This window comes from Lynx rufus, unplaced genomic scaffold, assembly GCF_022079265.1.
Source record: "Lynx rufus isolate CCGP_SWC_20201006 ecotype Redwood Valley unplaced genomic scaffold, mLynRuf1.p SCAF_1, whole genome shotgun sequence".
Lineage (NCBI taxonomy): Eukaryota > Metazoa > Chordata > Mammalia > Carnivora > Felidae > Lynx > Lynx rufus.
This window is the reverse complement of record NW_025814823.1, coordinates 159,563,550-159,583,387: the sequence shown is the minus strand read 5'-3', so window position 1 is coordinate 159,583,387 and position 19,838 is coordinate 159,563,550.

Below are 19,838 nucleotides of genomic sequence, written 5' to 3'. Positions count from 1 at the left end.
TACAATAAAAAAGAATTTGTAAAGGATAAATGGAAAAAGTGCATATTTTCTTTCAATTGTTAATTGCCAAGAAAGAAATCGGTGCCTACTTATTTCCTTAGCTATAGAATGAGTTGTTATTGTTGCTGTTGGTGTTTTTGAGGGGTATTTTTGAGGGGTAAAGAGAGCCTTCTTTCTTGTTTAGCATTAGGATCAATGACTTCCTGTATATTCAGTTTGTCACAATCAATTGCATTCATTATTCTTTTTGATGTTCAAATAGTTTGGCTCCTTTGTCCTTTTGACAATATTCATTAGCCTTTGAGAGTGTCTTTACTTTCTGGCATAGCCAGAAGTCTCCAGCTGATCTTGTGCCTAAACAGTAATTAGCACAATGTAGAAACAAATTTATAATTGCTGAACAAATAAATCCAGTTTGGCTACCCTCTTCGCATTTATGTTTATCAGCTACCTACTTGCCTTTGAGTTTATTCACTTATATTTTGGGAGATTTTTGACAAGTTTCTTTTCCAGTTTCTTGCTTTATATGTACAATGTTGTAATCCACACTGGTGAGGAAAATTGATCCCAGTAGTCAAGGTTAATGAACAAAGGAAGATATTAAGTTGATTAGAAACTGGGAATAGGTACACAAGACCAGGGAAGTGAGATGGTATTAAATCTGGGTTAAGCATCAGAATGACATCAGTTTGAGTTTTAGTTGTTTTCATTCACATCATTTGTGGAGGTAAAGTTGCATAACCATAAATTTCTCCTTGTTTTGATGTAAACAGATAAATCTCTCACCATTTTGGATTGATTTGTGTAAATTAGATTTCTTTTTTTTTTTTTATTTTCATTTGGATATTTTCTTTCTTTTACTTGTGTTTTTGTCACTCCCACTAAATCTATTGTGCATCATTATGGATATTCTCAAATATTTTATGGCTTTATTTTTTCTGTTTGAACCAAGGCCTCCAAGTTTGTTTACTTCTGCCATTCTCTAGTAGCAGTTTATGTTATGAAAATCCCTCCAGATTTTCTGGCCCACCTGATCCAACTCCAATACTGATTCTCTGTTTTAAGTCTTCCTTCTCTAATTTTTTTTTTTTAATGTTTACTTATCTCTGAGACAGAGCATCAGCAGGGGAGGGGCAGAGAGAGAGAGAGAGAGAGAGAGAGAGAGAGAGGGAGACACAGAACCTGAAGCAGGCTCCAGCCTCTGAGCTGTCAGCACAGAGCCTGATGGGGGCTCAAACCCACAAACCACAAGATCATGACCTGAGCTGAAGTCGGACGCTTAACCAATTGAGCCACCCAGATGCCCCAAGTCTTCCTTCTCTTGATGGAAGAAGAGTGCTGTCTCTTTTACATTTTCACACCAAGCTGGAAAATTATGCTATTAGAAATTACATTGGAGCATATACTATGGTACTTTGTGACCCTTTGGATATTCTATAATTTGAGAAGTGAGGGAGTTTGAATTAATTTATGTATATTATCTTTGTTTCCCTATCAGCTAATATATTACTTCATAATATTTGGTAACAGAAAATAACATATAACCAGCACTATGAAATTATTTCACTTTTTAGTCCTCTTAAAAACTGTGTAATAGCTGCAAAAATTGTTTCTCTCTTGCTATTAAATCTGAGAAGCCACAATATTCATCAGAAGACAATGACACTTGTGTATGTTGATTCTCTGACTCCTACTGAACTTGAGTACAAGTGGTTAATTTTGTAAGATGGGTATTTACATAGTGGCCATCAATGTCGTGAGGTATAAACTCCCTCAACTTCCCTTTACGTGATCAAGGAGATCTCCATTCTCACCATCATTGCTTCCTTCTCTTCAGGCTTGGGAAGCCTCCACTTCATGGCAAACCATTTACATTCTTACTTCTTGATCTTATTCTCTGCCTTCTCATTCAGGACAATAATCCACTTAGTATATCAAGACTTTATCTTCAGACTCTCCTTCTGGTTCTTTCCCCTGAGACCACAAACATAACTAATCCCCACAACTGACAAAACTCAAAACCTTCTTATAACCTGCCTTGACTAAAGCTTGTGATCTACAACTCTACTTTCAGAACCAAATCTTTCATAAGAACAACATGTGTTTTTCTAACTTCCTACTTCCCACCTGTGACCTAATAGCTACTCTAATCTTTGATCATCTTGGTTCTTCTTTGGTTCCTTATTTAATTTTCTATCACAACATTTAACAAATCTTTTCCCTCCATCACATTTTTAGTGCTTATTCAGTTCTCTGATGTTTAGTACACAATGTTCATACTGTTAGCCTTCTTGTCTTTGAGGAGAAAGGTCAGGCATGGCCATACCTTGTAGAAAAAGTATTAAAAACTATGAGCAAATTTAAGATGGCAATGAGAAGCAGGGTTTGCCTTCATACCATACACTGGATTTGTACAAATTTATATAATTTGTCCTAATTAAATCAGTCCATATCTGTTTGTTTTTCTGAAGTAATGTGACTAGTCTCTTCATAAGAGTAGTCATTTGTATGAGCCCATTTATTGAGTTGTACTTGATTATCTGTGCTATTTTAGGTGGTCATTTCTGTCATGCAGTGGAAGAATAGGTTTGACTGATTTTTTTTTGGCACTGAATTGACCAAACCAAACTTAGCATAGACAACAGTGGCATTGACTAAAACTTGATGTTCTTCTTAAGCATCTCCTCACCTTTTTTATCACTACCCTGGTCTATATTATCACTATTGCTTGACTATTTTAATTCAGTAATCTGCTAACTGGAGTTAATGCCTTTATTATTGTCTCACCACACCTCAATGATAACTTCTGTGACAACTAGGAATCTTAATAAACTAATTCTCTCTATGCTTATATACTTGAAAGGCTTCCTGCTATCCTTATGACAAAGTTAAAACCTGTTAAGAGGCTCTATTTATAAGAGTTTTTACGATTAATTTCTATATTCCTCTCCAGTATCCTTTTTATCAGTCTCCTTCATATTCTGTACTTTAGTCAGTAAAAATGTATGGCACATTTCTTGTTCTTTTTTGCTCACAGCTACCTTGGATGTTTTATCGAAATTAAGCAGGTAATGACTATGCACCCACTAGGTTCAATTTAGACATTAGCTTCTTTAGAAGCATTTCTGTATCTCTCTAGGTAGAGTGCTAAAGGAGTATTATAATATCACACCATATTTTAATCCCTTATTTCCCTTTCTCTGTGCTCACCCCTTCCCCAATTAAGGTGAAGATTATGCCCATTTTGCTCAAAATGATGCTGACCCTTAGATCAGTGTTGGTACATAGTATATGCTTAATAAATCATTGATGAATAAATAAGTGATATTCCATACCTGATACAGATTCTAGAATTTATGTTATACACTTTCATCACAAAGGGGAAAGGAAGAAAAAAATTATGGCAGTCATCTCAAGTCCCTTTAGGAATAAGCTAAAGTATATATGCAAATATAACTTGGTAACAGAATATTACTAAATATTGTTCAAAGAATTCATTAATGAGCAAAAAGAAAAAAAAAGTGAACCAAACTAAGAAAAAAAAAAGTGAACCAAGCCAAGAAACAAAAATATTTATCCTATTTTATATTTCTGCCCACCTATTGAGAAAATAATTCCAATTTATTCCTTTAAATCAAAGAAAACTGCTTTTACTTTCCAGGGAAAATTTTGCTTTGAAATTTGAAAGTAAGCAACAACAGTGTTTTGATTTTTGAGGGCTACTTTTATTAATTTAGGAATATAATAGAAATTAATAATGTTTATTAAATTTAAACATCTGGACATATTTTTGTGAGTTGTTCTGTTAAAATCTACCCAAGAAAGAGATATATTGTTTTGACCAACAAAGAGACAGAAGAATGTAGGATAATAACTTAGAAAACATTATAAGGAATTTTACAGAAAATATTTAGATACTACATTAAATTATAATAGTTAAAATTCTAAGTTATATAATGAAGTTAAATGAAGCTGAATGTAGTCATTAATATATTAAAATGTAAAGAGTAGGGTGATAAAATTTTAAATAGCCAAAATAACCCCAGAAAGGCAGGCTAATGAAAATGTATGTGTGTGTGTCTTTTCATAATATTATTTAGTGGGTGGGGGGCTCAGTCTCCTGAACCATGAGATCATGACCTGAGCCAAAATGGAAGCTTAACCTACTGAGCCACCTAGGTGGTCCCATAATAGTATTTAAATATGTGTAATTTAGGTAAAAGAGACAGAGAATTTAATTATTTCAATAAATACAATTAGATGCAATATATATAGATGATTTACAGAAATAGGAAATATGCAAATAGTTAATGAATAATCCATGTGATTAATGTAAAGTGTTAAATCCATATGTTATATACTTATAATTTTAACCTAATAATCTTTAGGTAATTGATTTTTGTTGATGGTGTACATTTCTGTTGATAAAGTGCATTTCATACTTATTACTAATTTCAGTATCTTTTTATAATCTCATATTGTGTTTCCTCATACTTTAAGGACTGTTAATAATTCCTTCTACTCATATGGCTTTAGAGGACTGAAACTAATTTTACAGTAAGAAATTGAGAATCCACAGCAAGAGACTGAGCATTATCATTTACAACCAGACAGTGTTGTGACTGAGAATCACACTGGAAGTCATCCATGGGTTCCATTCTCAGGCCTGTTGTATGCCCATTATGTGATACTGAGCGCATACTATCTGTAACTGCAGTTTTCTCATTTGAGAATTAAAGGGCAAGTCAGGAAATTTTAAGTTCTCCTTTGACTCCCCCAAGGATCTACTGGAATAGCACCCTCTAATGTGGGCATACCCCACAGTTTTATCCATGGAGACGGACTTGAAAATGATACAGCTGTACAGGGAATGGGAATGGCCATGCTTTATTGTGTCTCCCAGGATAGCAAAATGTCATCATCACAAACTTCAAAAACAAAAGTATATATAGAAGTTTTAAAACTAACAGGGACTTTAGGCTCTATCTAGTCCAGGTGTTTTATTTTATTGTTGAGAGAACTGACACAGAGTTGAACTCTGTTAGTCCAAAGTTACTCAGCCATGGGAGGTAGCATTAGCACTAGAGCTCAATTCCCTTGACTGGAGCTCAAGGCTTCATCCTCACCTCATTCATTATTCCTTCCTGGCTAATTGTGAGCCAATATTGCTATAAGTATCTCCAGTAGCTTTGCTGATGAACTATTGCCTGGATAGATAATGAAATAATTATTATAATTAACTGATCTATACTGTCAGTATCCAAAACTATATTTCAGAGATTAAGCTTTATTAGAAGATATAATCTTTCCATGCATAAGGTCTTAGAGTCTAAATATTAGGACAATTACAAAAATTAGTTTCAGTTTTAAAGTTAAAACTAATTTTAGAAAAGCAGAGATGGAAGAGCTAACAATAGATTTTGAAACACCAATGATAAAAATGTAGAAATAGCCATATTTCATTTTCAAACAATACAAAAAGGACAAAATATCTCCTTTTTGATTTATTTACATGAATATCACCATTTTGGTAGAACCTTAAGCAAAATCAAAAGCAAAAAATAATATACATGTGTAAATTGACTAGCTAAGAATAACCTTTACATTCATGAATATGTGTTATCCCTTTTCTTGGAGTTACTAAATTTCATCTGAAGTTATAATAATTATTCTATTATGTAAATGACCCATATGTTTCATAAATGTTTTTCCATGTAAAAATCTGTGGTTAAATTAAGGACATTTTTTTTCCTTGCTCAAATGCAAATGTATAACTTATTTTATAATTTCCTTTATGGTAACATACAGAAAATCCTATCCTCTCTCACTCCCTTCCCTAAATATTCATTGAACATCTTCCAAATGAGAAAAATTGTGCCAGATACTGAGGACATGGTCTTAACAAAATAGACATAGTTCCTACTTTTGTGGGTTTTACAGCACAGTATAGATATAAAGGTCATAAAATTAATATATAATTATAATTTGGCAAGTATTTCAGAATATATTGTGAAAATATGAAGAGACTGAGTTGAAGCAATATGAAAGACTAGTCATTGCCTTTTTGAAGGAAATGACATTTAAGTTTAGACTTGCAGAATTAATCCATGTGAGGTAAGGAGTAAGGAAAACACTCTTATTAGCAGGGTGTACAAAATATGAGAAGACTTAGAATTGGGGAAAAACAAGCCAATTTGAATGACTCCATACACAGAAGGAGCTAAGGAATACTGACGAAAGAATATATTTAAGATGAGGCTGAGAAGACAGGTGCTATACTATTTTTACTTTGAAATTTCATTGTACTGTAAAGCTAGTTCATATATTCTGCTGATTTTCCGGCAGAATTTAATATTTGTTATGCATTGTCTAGGTCTCATAGCCCGTCATTCTCTGCTCCCAAGAAAGGTTTCATCAAAATCTGTTCTTCATTTTCTATCTCTTTGTTGACCCCTTTATAAGGTTCACACCACTTAGAAGAGCAACTTCATTTTTCTAGTAACTTTGGACAGACTTGCAAATCTCTGCCACAATCCAAGCTTTGAGATACAAGGATGTTGAAGAAATAAAAAGAGAGATGAAGGAAGGAAGGAAGAAAGGAGGGAGGCAGGCAGGATGGATAATATTGTCCTTGGAAATTAGTGATGATTTGTAAGGCTCTGGTATACTCATTAAACTACAGCTAGAGATACTTTCATCACTCACTGTAGGGGAAAGCTAGTTGTCTCAAAAGACTGAAACTATTGAATACAAGGTGAATTATCGAAAGAAAGAAAAGAAAAGAAAAGAAAAGAAAAGAAAAGAAAAGAAAAGAAAAGAAAAGAAAAGAAAAGAAAAGAAAACGTGAATGATCTACAGGATTAATTAACTTTGGTATTTCACTAATAGTCTGCCCTCTCTCACCTTCCGAAGATGCTCCAGTATCTTCAAGTGGTGGCACTAGCATAAATCTTTTATAAAACTTGATATATATATATTTTTTTCCTACAACATAAAGACTAGAGAAATCCATAGCTTGATACATTGCTTCCACTGATTCACTGAATCTTTTTGCATGAGTTGCTTACCTTTTGTGTTTCACTGTATGCACAAGAACATAATATACTTTTGAGGTGCTAATTCTCAGGACACTCCAGAGATCAAGTTTATTATTTTCTTGTTACAGGTTAAGACATCACACATGAGAATATATGCATATAGACAGATGAGATCTCACAATAAATTTACAGAAGAAATAAACTTCTGCAATGTCCTTTTGTAAAATGTTTATTTGTCTATCTATCTATGTATCTATTGAGAGAGAGAGGGAGACAGGAAGGGAGGGACGGAGAGGGAACACACACTCATGCATAAGCTAGGGAGGGGCAGAGAGAGAGGGTGAGAGAGGATCCAAGCAGGCCCTGTGCTGATGTCAACACAGAGCTCAATGCAGGACTTGATTCACTAAGTGACCCAGGTGCTGATGATAGTGATGATTAAAAATATACTGTTTACAGCCTGACATTCACATTATTATAAAACTATCCATCACCTCTAAATTCCAATTAGCCTCTATTTCCATCAGTTACATCCTGCCATTAAGAAATAAAATGAAGAATTATATTATTACAATTAGGGAAAAACAGTAGTTTGTGTTTAGAAATAAAGAAGATAAAGATTCGTAAGCTTCTGTTTTCCATTTCAATTTTCATTGGAATCATTTGGCATAAATGTGAATGATGGCCATAACAAATGCATCACTCACTGGAGTCTTAGCAAGTAATGAGATACTATAGGAAAAATGAATTCATTGCCCAAAGAATACAGTATACATTTTGTAAAACTGTGGGGTGGGAGGGAAATGGGGCTGACTCTTTTAAAATAGAAGATAAAAATTATATGCAGGAAATTTAGTACATGCCTGAAAGGTAAAAAGAAAGATATTCCTTCATTCAAAGATCCTTACATGTAATGTAACAAAGTGATCTAAAAATATCACACAAGGAACTATCTGAAAATAATGAGATTGGCCATTCTCTAAAACTGCAAAAGCAACTCTTTTTGCAGTTACTTGGAGTATTGCAAATATAGTTACTTAGGTTGCTACTATAGCCTTCATGTAGGAATTTTTCTTAAGTCTACTATCCCTCCTATATTTTCAAATAGTGATGTCAAAGTGTTAGGGAAGTGGGATGTTACTCTTACCTGTAAGTAATAGTGAAAAAAAAAACCTGCTAATTATTGAGCACATTCTTTATGCTACTTAGAATAAAAATTGTCTTAAGTGAAATGTTATTTTTAAAACCTTACAACCCTATAAAGAAAGTATTACTATTGTCACTAATTTATATACTTGAAAGCTGAGCCTTGTAAATGTTAAATAACTTGCTTCAAGTTGCATTGTTTGTAAATGGTAGAGCAGGTATAAATTCATACTTTTTATTTTATCGTTCATTGAACTCTTATGGTGAGTTAGGCAATGTAGTACGTACAGGAAATATGGTGCTTAAACATTTGACAAGGTACCTCCTGTCATGGCACTTCCCTTACAATGGTAGATAATGACAATAAATATGCTAAAAAAATTTCAAGTGAAGTAAAGGAACAATGAATAGTGTAGATGGGTATAAAGGAAATAAAACAGGAAATGAGATGAGTGACTGGGTGTGAGTGAGTACAGGTTATTAAGGAAGGCCTATCCGAAGAGCACTTAGGAGCAGAGGTGAAGGGTGAGAAGGCTGTGATCAGGTAAAAACTGGGGGAAGAATTACACAGGCAGAGAAAAAAGCTTGAAAATTTCCTGCAACAGAAACCAGCTTTATATGTCTCTGTGACCAAAGAAGTTACATCTGGAGTTTAGTGAACAAGGGAGGGATATGAAGAGCTGTAAAGTGAGTCAATGTGTTTCTATACAATCAACGAAAGGCAAAACCTTCTAGGGTTATTGCTTAAACCAACAAACATGCTGTAAATTGTGTGTAAAGGTATATTGCTGCTGAGTTTGATAGATATTCCCAATTACTTCTGAGTAGCTGGGTAATTATAACCAGCTGCCACAACACATATACTTTGGGTGACCATCCTTGACTCCTACACTTTTCTAGTGGAGCAAAGATTCCCTTTGTGTAAAGTTGACTGTACCTGCTACTAAAACAAACTGGTCCAGAGAAATTAAATGTTTCACCTAAAAAACTATATGATAATGGAAGAAAGACCAAATACCTCACTTCTGAGGCTAAAAGAATGGTCTTAACTGTATTGGGACAAGAGGTACACATCTTGAATTATCACAGGCAAATAGGATGTAAAATCATTCTTAAGAAAACACATTTTGAAAGGTGAGGAAATACATCTGTCAGTATGTCAAATATGGCATGTTTAAAAAAATTCTCTCTTATCTCTTAAACTAATTCTATTTATAATAAAAACTCAGATAGAAATCATTAGTTATGCCTCCAGGACTTGTGCAAGTCCTGAATTATTGTAAATATTTCCTCAATTGCTTTCATCTTCTTTAGTCCTTCCCCAAACCATTCCTACATCATAGCCCAAGTGCTGTTTATAAAACAAAAATTTGCTCATGGCATTCCTTGGCTTGAAATATGTTCCTATTCTCTCATTGTCCCTAAGATTAAGTCCAGATCTACTTCATGGATTCCCTCAATAACTCATCCATGTCAATTTTCCATCTCCCATCTAATACTTTTCATGTCCAATTTTCTGTCTCCTCTTCCTCCACCTACAAATACACATCCAGCTCTGCACTCTAGACTTCCAAGGTAGACCAGTACTTTTTACATCAACTGAAATCTTGTTAGAAATGCAAAATCTAGAGCTCAATCCCAAAATACTATTGGGAATATGACTTTTAGGAAACTGATTCCTTTATGATGTTTAAAATTTTATTTAAGTTCATAGAACATAGCTGTATTTATTTAGGTCACTTTTGTACTTTTCAGATACCTTAATTTTTTTTTTTTTTTTTTACTAAAGTTCTTCAACATACATTGTTACATTTATTCCTAGGTATCGTAAAATATTTGTTTATTTTGACAATAGGAGTTTTTATTGCATTTTATAATTAGTTGTTCCTACTGTACAGGAGTATTATTAATATTTTTAATATTGAATTTAAATCAGAATTCAATAGGATTTTCATTTGCCAAATCAAAATCTGCATTTTAAAAAAGATTCTCTGGCAATTTAGAGTCATATACAAATGAAAAAGCCCAGTAGAGTTTTTAAAGCTCCCCAGGTGAATCCAGTGCTCAGGCAAATTTGAGACGCACTACTCTAGCTAAAGCTCTTAGTTAATTGAATTCTTCCTGATATCGCTAACAGTTTCTTCAAATCTGATGTTTCATTTTCCAGAAACCTCTCCCCAATTAGGTCCCTGCTAAAAAATTCACCTGCTGACTCAACACATCTTTCATTTAGGAGCTTTAAAGGAATACTATTTCTGACTGTGTAGATTAGTTCAGGCTTTACTATTTGTTTTCCCCTTAGTCTGTATTCCCCTTAACTGGCATCACAACTTATTGTCAATATTGATTTTTAAATTTTTACTCTTTAGCCTTTATTTTTAATTGTGAATGAATGGAAAAGTAAATAATATTTGAGAAACTAATGATTTAATAAATGTTAACAAGTTGCCATATCCCTTTAATTCTTTTTGTATTTAAAGCTGGATAAGGCAGAAACATCTTCCCACTCAATGTATCTTTTTCCCTCCATCCTTCCACAAAGATAATCTCCGTTCAGATATTGGCTTGTATCTTCCCAATCCATATGCATACATTTCTAATATTTATGTTAAATAATATACAACAATGCGTTACAAGCTTATATAATGTTTACTACTTGTATCATTTGCTACCTGTTTTTTTTCAGTCAATATATTAATGAAATTTATCCATGTTGATACATGTGCATTTGTTCCATTAAAATTACCTTATAGGAATCCATTTCATGAATATATCACAATATATTTAACCATTTTTCTACTGATGGGCATTTTTAATATTTGCTTTTATATACAATGTTACAAGACTCTTTAGACAGGTTTGTATGTGTGTGCACACATATTAAAAATTTTCTATAGCAAAATCACACAAGGAGAATTTTTTTCTGCATAGAATTCTCGCATCTTCAACTTTACTAAAATTTATAAGAAACTGTTTTTCAGAAAGCTTGCAGGCCTCCCAAAATGAAATATTAGACAAAACCTAACAAAATATGTGTATGATCTATATGAGGAAAACTATAAAACTCTGATGAAAGAAAACAAAGAAAAAGTAAATTATTGGAGAAATATTCTATTTTCATGGATAGGAAGACTCGATCCTGTCAGCATGTGAATTCTTCCCAATTTGACCTATAGATTCAGCATAATCTCAATCAAAATTCCAGCAAGTTATTTCATGGATAGTGATACTTTGGTTCAAAAGTTTATACAGAGAGGCAAAAGCCCTAAAATAGCTAACACAATATTGATGGAGAACAAAGTTGGAGGACTGACACTATCTGACTTCAAGACTTCCTATACAACTATAGTGATTAAGACAGTGGTATTGGTGGAAGAATAGAAAAATAGATCAATGGAACAGAATAGAGACCAGAAAGAAACCCACATGAATATAGTCAACAGATCTTTGGCAAAGAAACAAAGTTAATAGAATGAAGCAAAGATACGCTTTTCAACAAATGCTGCTGGAACAATTGGACATGCAAATAAATTATTGTAGACAGAGACCTTATACCTTTCACAAAAATTAACTCAAATGTATTATAAACCTAAATGTATACAAAACACAAAACTCTAAAGTTTCTAGGAGATAACACAGAAGAAACCCTAGATAACCTTGGGTATGACCATGACTTTTTAGATAGACACAATCCATGAGAGAAATAACAATAAGCTAGCCTTCATTATTATTAAAAACTTCTGGTCTGTGGGGGAGCCTGGGTGGCTTGGTCGATTAGGCGTCCGACTTCGGCTTAGGTCATGATCTCACGGTCAGTGAGTTCGAGCCCCGCGTGGGACTCTGTGCTGACAGCTCGGAGCCTGGAGCCTGTTTCGGATTCTGTGTCTCCCTCTCTCTCTGCCCCTCCCCTGTTCATGCTCTGTCTCTCTCTGTCTCAAAAATAAATAAACGTTAAATAAATTAAAAAATAAAAATAAAAAAAATAAAAACTTCTGGTCTGTGAAAGGTAATGTCAAGAGGATGAGAAAACAAGCTGCACACTGGATGAAAAATACTTGCAAAAGATACATCTGATAAAGGACTATTATCTAAAATATACAAGAAACCCAAAACTCAACAATAAAAAAATAAATAAACAACTGTATTATAAATGGGCAAAATCCCTTAGCAGACACCTCTCCAAAGAAGATACACAGATGAAAGATAAGCATATGAAAAGATGTTTAGGGGCGCCTGGGTGGCGCAGTCGGTTAAGCATCCGACTTCAGCCAGGTCACGATCTCGCAGTCCGTGAGTTCGAGCCTCGCATCAGGCTCTGGGCTGATGGCTCAGAGCCTGGAGCCTGTTTCCGATTCTGTGTCTCCCTCTCTCTCTGCCCCTCCCCCGTTCATGCTCTGTCTCTCTCTGTCCCAAAAATAAATAAACGTTGAAAAGAAAAAAAAAAAAAAAGAAAAGATGTTTAATATCATATGTCCACAGGGAATTGCAAATTGAAAAACAGTAAGATACCACTACATACTTACTACATTGGCCAAAGTATAAAACTTCAGAACAACAAATGCTGACAAGCATGTGGAACAACAAGTTCATTTATTTTCCAAAATAAACTTTATTATATCATTTTTGTACTTTTCAAATTTTTTATGATATTGTGATCACACTTCTTTAATATACTTTGTTATTTTTTTCCTTGGTACTATAAAATCACTGTGGGTTTTGAAAGTGGGATCTCTTTTTATTGCTTTCTTGAATAAGTTGTTGTTGCTATATAGAAATACTGTTGATATTTGTATGCTGATCGTATAATCATCCACCTGACCAGATCTTTTAATTCTAAAAATGGTCACTAGGTTCAACTCTCTGTAAATAATGAAAAATTTGTGTTTTTTTTTCCATTTCTTATAACCTTAATTTATTCTTTGTGCTGACAATGACCTTCAACATAATTTGAATGACGGGGATAATATCATATACCTTAGTTTATTACTAACTTCAAAGAGTGATTCCAAATTTTATAATGAAATATGAAGTTTGTTGTACTGTTTTAGTAGATCTGTTTTACACAGTACAGAAAATTCTGCCTACAATTAATTTCCTAGGAAATCATCAGTAGAGCTCTAATCTTATTCAGTGTTTTTACTGCATTGATTCGAGTAATCATAGTATTTTTCTCCCTTAATCAGCTAATGTGATGAGTTTCAGTTACTGATTTTCTCTTAAAATGTTATGTGTAATATTTTAAATGTTTAGAAAACACTAAAATGATACAATAATATTAATAAATGATATTTTGCCATCATTGTATTACATTTACATTTTTTAGTTTTAGAAAAACTATGCCCTATATAAATACATTTTAGGCCCCCCTTTTTAGGCAGTTTCTACCCTCCTCCCCCAGACCTGAATTTGTTGTATATCAATCACCAATGGATTATATATTTTTACTTCATATACATGTATCCATAAATATATGCATTTACATAAAAGATACACTCTGTGTGTCCTTTCTTGGCTTATCTTTTCTCCCTCAATATTTTATTTTTGAGATTTAATCTATTTTGAGATTTATTATCTACTTTTGAGATTTTACAGTGAATATATATATACACACATATATACATAAACACATAAATGTTTTCCATAGTTACTTTTATTATTCTAGATTATTCCTTTATGTGATTAAGACTGTATTTATTTACACCTTACTGATAGTTGGATTGTTTTGTTTTCTTCCCATTACAAATAGTACTATAATATATATCCTAGTGTAAGTCTCCTTATACACGTGTACAACAGTTTCATTTCATCATGTTGATGTCATGATACTTGTTAACAGATTTAAATTTGTGCCTATGCAATGGGTGTGAAATATTATGCCATTTTAATTTCCATTTCTCTGGTTCCTTTATGTTGAAACCCCATGGAAGGAATAACTTTCAATTTTAAATGCTAGGGAGAGATTTTTGCTTACTGCCCAATTAGGGACAGCCTTAAAAAAAAATATCCTCTTCTGAGTGTCTGAATTCTAATTTACCTTTATTCTGTGGGCATAGCCTTTTGGGGATATAGCTTTAAGGTAATACTCCTATGAAGCTTACTATCTTGCCTTTCTTCAGTCTGGTATCCTATGAATTCATCAAACTATAATCTCAAAGTCACCTGGAGATGTCCTAAAATAGGAGCTAGCTTAAAGGAACAAATTACCTTTTGTTTCCACTTTCATTGTATTTGGAGCCTCTTAGTATTTCCTAATTGATGGCCATATCTACTTAATATGGAATTTGAAATATTAAAATAAATTATCTAGAACTTTTAGTATTTTCAGTGATATTTCCTACACTGCCAGAAAGAGATTAATTATCCTTTGCTTTCCTTGTTAAGGTGTAGTCTCTGCCAAACAAGTCTTCATGTCTGCATGGTTCATCATTCTAAGTAGCACTCAACACTGCTCCTGGCATATAGTCAACTATCAATAGGCATTTGGTAAAATTTTAGCAATGATAATAAATGAGTAAGTGTAGAAAGGAAATAAATGAAATCTCAAATTATTGGACAAGAATTATTACTCAAAGAAGTTTATCTGAAACAAAAGTATGTTCCAATAGGCAACCAACAAACTCTATGTCAATAATTCCTATTACTTCCTGATGAATTAATTTGGCTTTCATGGAAAGCCCCAGAGTGCCTTGAAACAAGTATACATTTTTTAAGTAGATGATCAAGGTTTAAGTATTATTTCTGATAGTTTTTCTGTAATCTTGGCAGATTGATTAATACCCCTGAGTTGCATTTGCTTTATTTCTACAAGTTCAACTTCAATGTGTTGAGAGTAGTGAATTAAACAGTAAACATTAAAATAATAGGTGAATTTTATTAAAAAAATGCTAATAGCACTGTTGCAGTTTTTCTTTTTTTTTTAATTTTTTTTTCAACGTTTATTTATTTTTGGGACAGAGAGAGACAGAGCATGAACGGGGGAGGGGCAGAGAGAGAGGGAGACACAGAATCGGAAACAGGCTCCAGGCTCCGAGCCATCAGCCCAGAGCCCGACGCGGGGCTCGAACTCACGGACCGCGAGATCGTGACCTGGCTGAAGTCGGATGCTTAACCGACTTGCGCCACCCAGGCGCCCCTTTTGCAGTTTTTCAAAAGAAACAATGTCTGATCAAAATTTAATTTCTTACATTCAACTCATTTTACCATAAATATTAGGAGAAAATGAGATTCCTACATGTTGTTTTCGCCTTAGAAAATCATGAGTGATTACCATTTTTCTTTTATGAAAACACATTATTTTCACTGATTTTTCATTTAAAGGTATTTTAAAGTAATTTTACATGTACAGATATTAGAGTTTGCCATTTTGCAACACTAATAGAATTTCTGTATAAGCCAAATTAACTCAGTGTGAAATAATAGGTTCTGAGTATAAGTGATTTATCTTTTTCTCTGAATAAAAGTGAGAAGAAACTGATACTTAACCTATGGCAAAAGAAAATTATGGGACATAACTTGGTCAATGTTTCTGTCAAGGTAAACTATAAATTGGTAGAAGAATAAAACAAAAATTTATTAACATCTCATTAGATGTAAAATGACTGCATACTATCAACAGATTTCCCTGATAAATTTGTGTCCTTTTTGAGGGAGAGGCAGAAAGCCTGGAAATAAGCACACGCAAAATAAAGTAAAATATAATAGGGAAGGAATAAGATAACTGCCAAAAAAGAAGTGTGTGCCAAAGTTTCCAAGGTCCATAAACAGCTTGACCTGGAATATGAGTGGTATCTGAAAGGCTTTCTAGACTATGTGACATTTTAGGTTTCCCTTAAATTGAAAAATGTTTTGTGGTTTAAGGTTATTGTTGGGAAGGAGAGATACTTAAAAGGAGAAATGGGATTTTAGGTATAAGAGAAGCAAGAATAAAGGCAAAGATTCTGACTATATTTTGAAAATTAGTCACTTAAATGGCTTGAAGTATAGAAAACTAGTAAAACTAGTAATACTGTAGTAAAGATGAGGTAGAAAGGAAGGTTGGGAATTTATTATGAGGACTTAAGGAAGGGATACCGTTAAACTTTTTGTGTTGGGAAGTAACAAAACATGAGATGAGTTGTAAGAACTATAACTTGGGTATTGTCAAGAGGATAAATTAAATGGGCCAGAGTAGTCCAAGCAAAGCATGCTCAGATTCTCCTCTGGTGTACTAGCACTAAAAACCAATGTGCAGACTAGAGAGGAGAGAAATGACAGAAACACTGCAAAAGGTGACCATGGACTGATTTTCAGTTTGAGGGAGAAGGAGGTATCAACAATAATTACAAGTTTTCCCACAAGAAGGGTGATCATAGGTAAATGGAAATGGGACATGTCAAAAAGATTAGTCGCCTTTGGGCAAGAAGCACTGGGTGTTGCTCTGATTGGAGCTTGATAAGTTGAAATGCCACAAATTATAGAAATCATGGTTTGGACTTATGTTATAAATGTCAAAAGCTACTGGAGTCTTCCCTATATTAGTAGTTCCCTATTTTTTAAGTGAATAGATAAAATTTAACATTCTCAAAAAACAATTCTGAGGACTTTAACAGCCCTGAGCTTATGATTCCCAAATAAGCTTAAAGCACCAAGAATCTTACTGATTGATCAAGTTCAGATCAGATTGGTTCAGAGTGAATGCAGGAAGACTGTACGTCAGAATACACTACAAGACAGACAGAAATACCCAGTCTGCTCAACCCATCTTAACCCTTTGTTTTTTATATTATCCTGCTGACTTTCAAGTAACTTTCAGAATGTTATCACTGCCTGTGGTGTATTCAGATATAATCAGAAAAAATAATTGTTTAACAGAAGAGATCTAAAACATTTTAAATGAATAGGTTATACACTTGCCTATCTACAACAAAACAACCCATTTTAAATGGAGGTGGCCATGAAGATATTAATGCCTTTTATATCAAAAGGTGAATTATCACAGCTAACTTGCTGCAAAACCAACAGCAAGAAACAATAATAAAAAAGTCAAAACTACATAAAAAAGTCTTTATATGTGTGTGTATATATATATATATATATACAGAAACACAGACACACATGCACATACACATATATACATACATACATACATACATGTAGTTTCCTCACAGTAAATCCAAGTTAGTGTGAAAGACTGACTCCACAGAAAGTTGCTCTTATGTAAGCAATGTGAAAAGATTTGGATCCTTCTCATATTAATTGCATGTAGTAACGACACACACTTCAGTGGAGCGCCTGGGTGGCTCAGTCGGTTAAGCATCTAACTTCGGCTCAAGTCACAATCTTGGGGTTTGTGAGTTCCAGCACTGCATCAGGCTCTGTGCTGACAGCTCAGAGCCTGGAGCCTGATTTGGATTCTGTGTCTCCCTCTCTCTTCCCCTCCCCCACTCATGCTTTCTCTCTCTCTCTCTCTCTCTCTCTCTCAAGAGTAAATATTAAAAAAAAAAGATACACTCTTCATGGATTGCTGCTTTCTCCTAAAATAATTTAAAACCTACAAATGTATCCTAACAGTTTAACTTATTCACTTAAACTATGTCTAGTGTTGGTTTACCAGGGAAACCAGGGAAAACCAGGGTACTAGAGAAATATTCTTCTTCCCAAGCAACGATGCTCTCAACATTCTTTCTATTACATATATTTCTCCCTACGAGCTAAAGCATATTTCATACTGTGGGTTAATTAAAACCTAAAATGTCCCTTTTCTTTGCCCATTTTTTTTCTACCACCATTCTTTGCAGATCATCCATATATTTCATTTATCATTTATACCCTCGGTTTCCATCTTCCTAGAATTTTGTATTTTTAAAAATCTCATAATACATACAGTCTACCTTCTCCTTCCTCTTCCCCTTCCCCCTCCTCCTTTTTCTCCTTCTTCTGCTCCGTGCATCCCTTCATATGTCATATTGTAGCATTTCCATCAGTCACAGATGATTAAAATTATAGAAGGAATCAATATTTCCAATCACCATGACTGTAACTTGTGCAGCTGTCATTCAGGTGATTAGTAACACCTGTTAAGGTTGTTGGGCAAGCAAATCCTACACAAGAGAGTGCATGAAATAATTAAATAGTAATGGCCTTTCTGAGATTGTATTCAAAGTTTAAAATAAATCATATCAGGACAACTATGTCCAGTAGCAATTCTGTACTTTTATGAAGGAAACATTTGGGAATTTATTCTGACAACTGTTTAAGATATTAAATAAAAAGTAACTTCTTTTCCACATTTAACATAATAACACAGCAATTCAAGACAAAAGACACCCAGATTAGACACACACACATATATACCCAAGCAGATTTTTCTTCAGAATAGCAAGTACATAGCAGTAGACAACCTGTAGAACGCACTAGAGGAAGCAACTCTCATCAGCAATAAAAGTGATAAAGAAAAACAACTATACTTAAAATTAACTTTGAATAAAGTACATAAGAAAAGCATGGAGTAAGAACTTGGTACATAATAGTACACTGTTCCATGTAAACTTTTAGTGGCCATGGACAACACAGGACAAGGACACAATATTCAGAACATAAAATAATCTGAGGAAAGAAATACAGATAAAAATGGAGAAAAAGATGGGGCGCCTGGGTGGCTCAGTTGGTTGAACATCTGACTTTGGCTTGGGTCATGATCTCATGATTTGTGGGTTCAAGCCCTGCGTTGGGCTCTGGGGTGACAGTCAGAGCCTAGAGCCTGCTTTGGATTCTCTGTCTCCCTCTCTCTGTCCCTCACCCACTCTCGCTCTGCCTCTCTCTCTCTCTTTCAAAAATAAACATTAATTTTTTTTTAAACGGAGAAAAAGAATCTTTGTCACAGCTGGGATCTGAGAAGGCTCAGCATTGATATCAGAAACCACTGTATCATGGTTGTTCTGCAAGGATCTGCTCATCACAGGTTGATAACCAAATACGGAAAGACCTCATTTATGACATAAAAAAAGGGAAAATATATGCATTACCATAGATATCTGAAATCGGTTGCCCTGTCAGTTTAATGTAGTCAAGATTTTTGTATTGAGATTAGATAATAGTAGGTAAATTGCATTCAACATACAATAAATATGGCTATTTTAATAAGGTGCACAGTCTGAAAGCAACAGACTTATTTCAAGTGTAGATTATAGGAAAATACAGGTCACTGACACTCAAAATGTTAATTTTTTTAAAAAGGATTCATTTCCCTAGGGCGCATTAAAAATATACAAATCCTACTTATAAACTTAAAATATTTACATAGTTTATGGATTAAAAGCAAAGGTTAGATATAAATTATTACTTCCTTTAGACAATTAGATTATTTTGTCACTGACTCACTTTAATCATTTTTTCTGCATGTCTTAATTTGTTTGGAATGTTGTAGTATCTCCTAAACGTTTGTTACTGAGCCTGACTGCCATATCCTTTTGCAAGTTTCTCCCTAGCTAGCTCATCTATCTGGTTGTCTAAGAGATCACAAATATTTTGTTAAACATTTTTGAGAAAAAATAATCACATGTATGTAGATATTTTGGGGTATTGATTCACCATATATACATTCCCTTTTGGGCTAAATATTAACCTTTGAATTAAATTCATGAAAGGTAATGATATTTGCCCCAACTATTCCCAAGT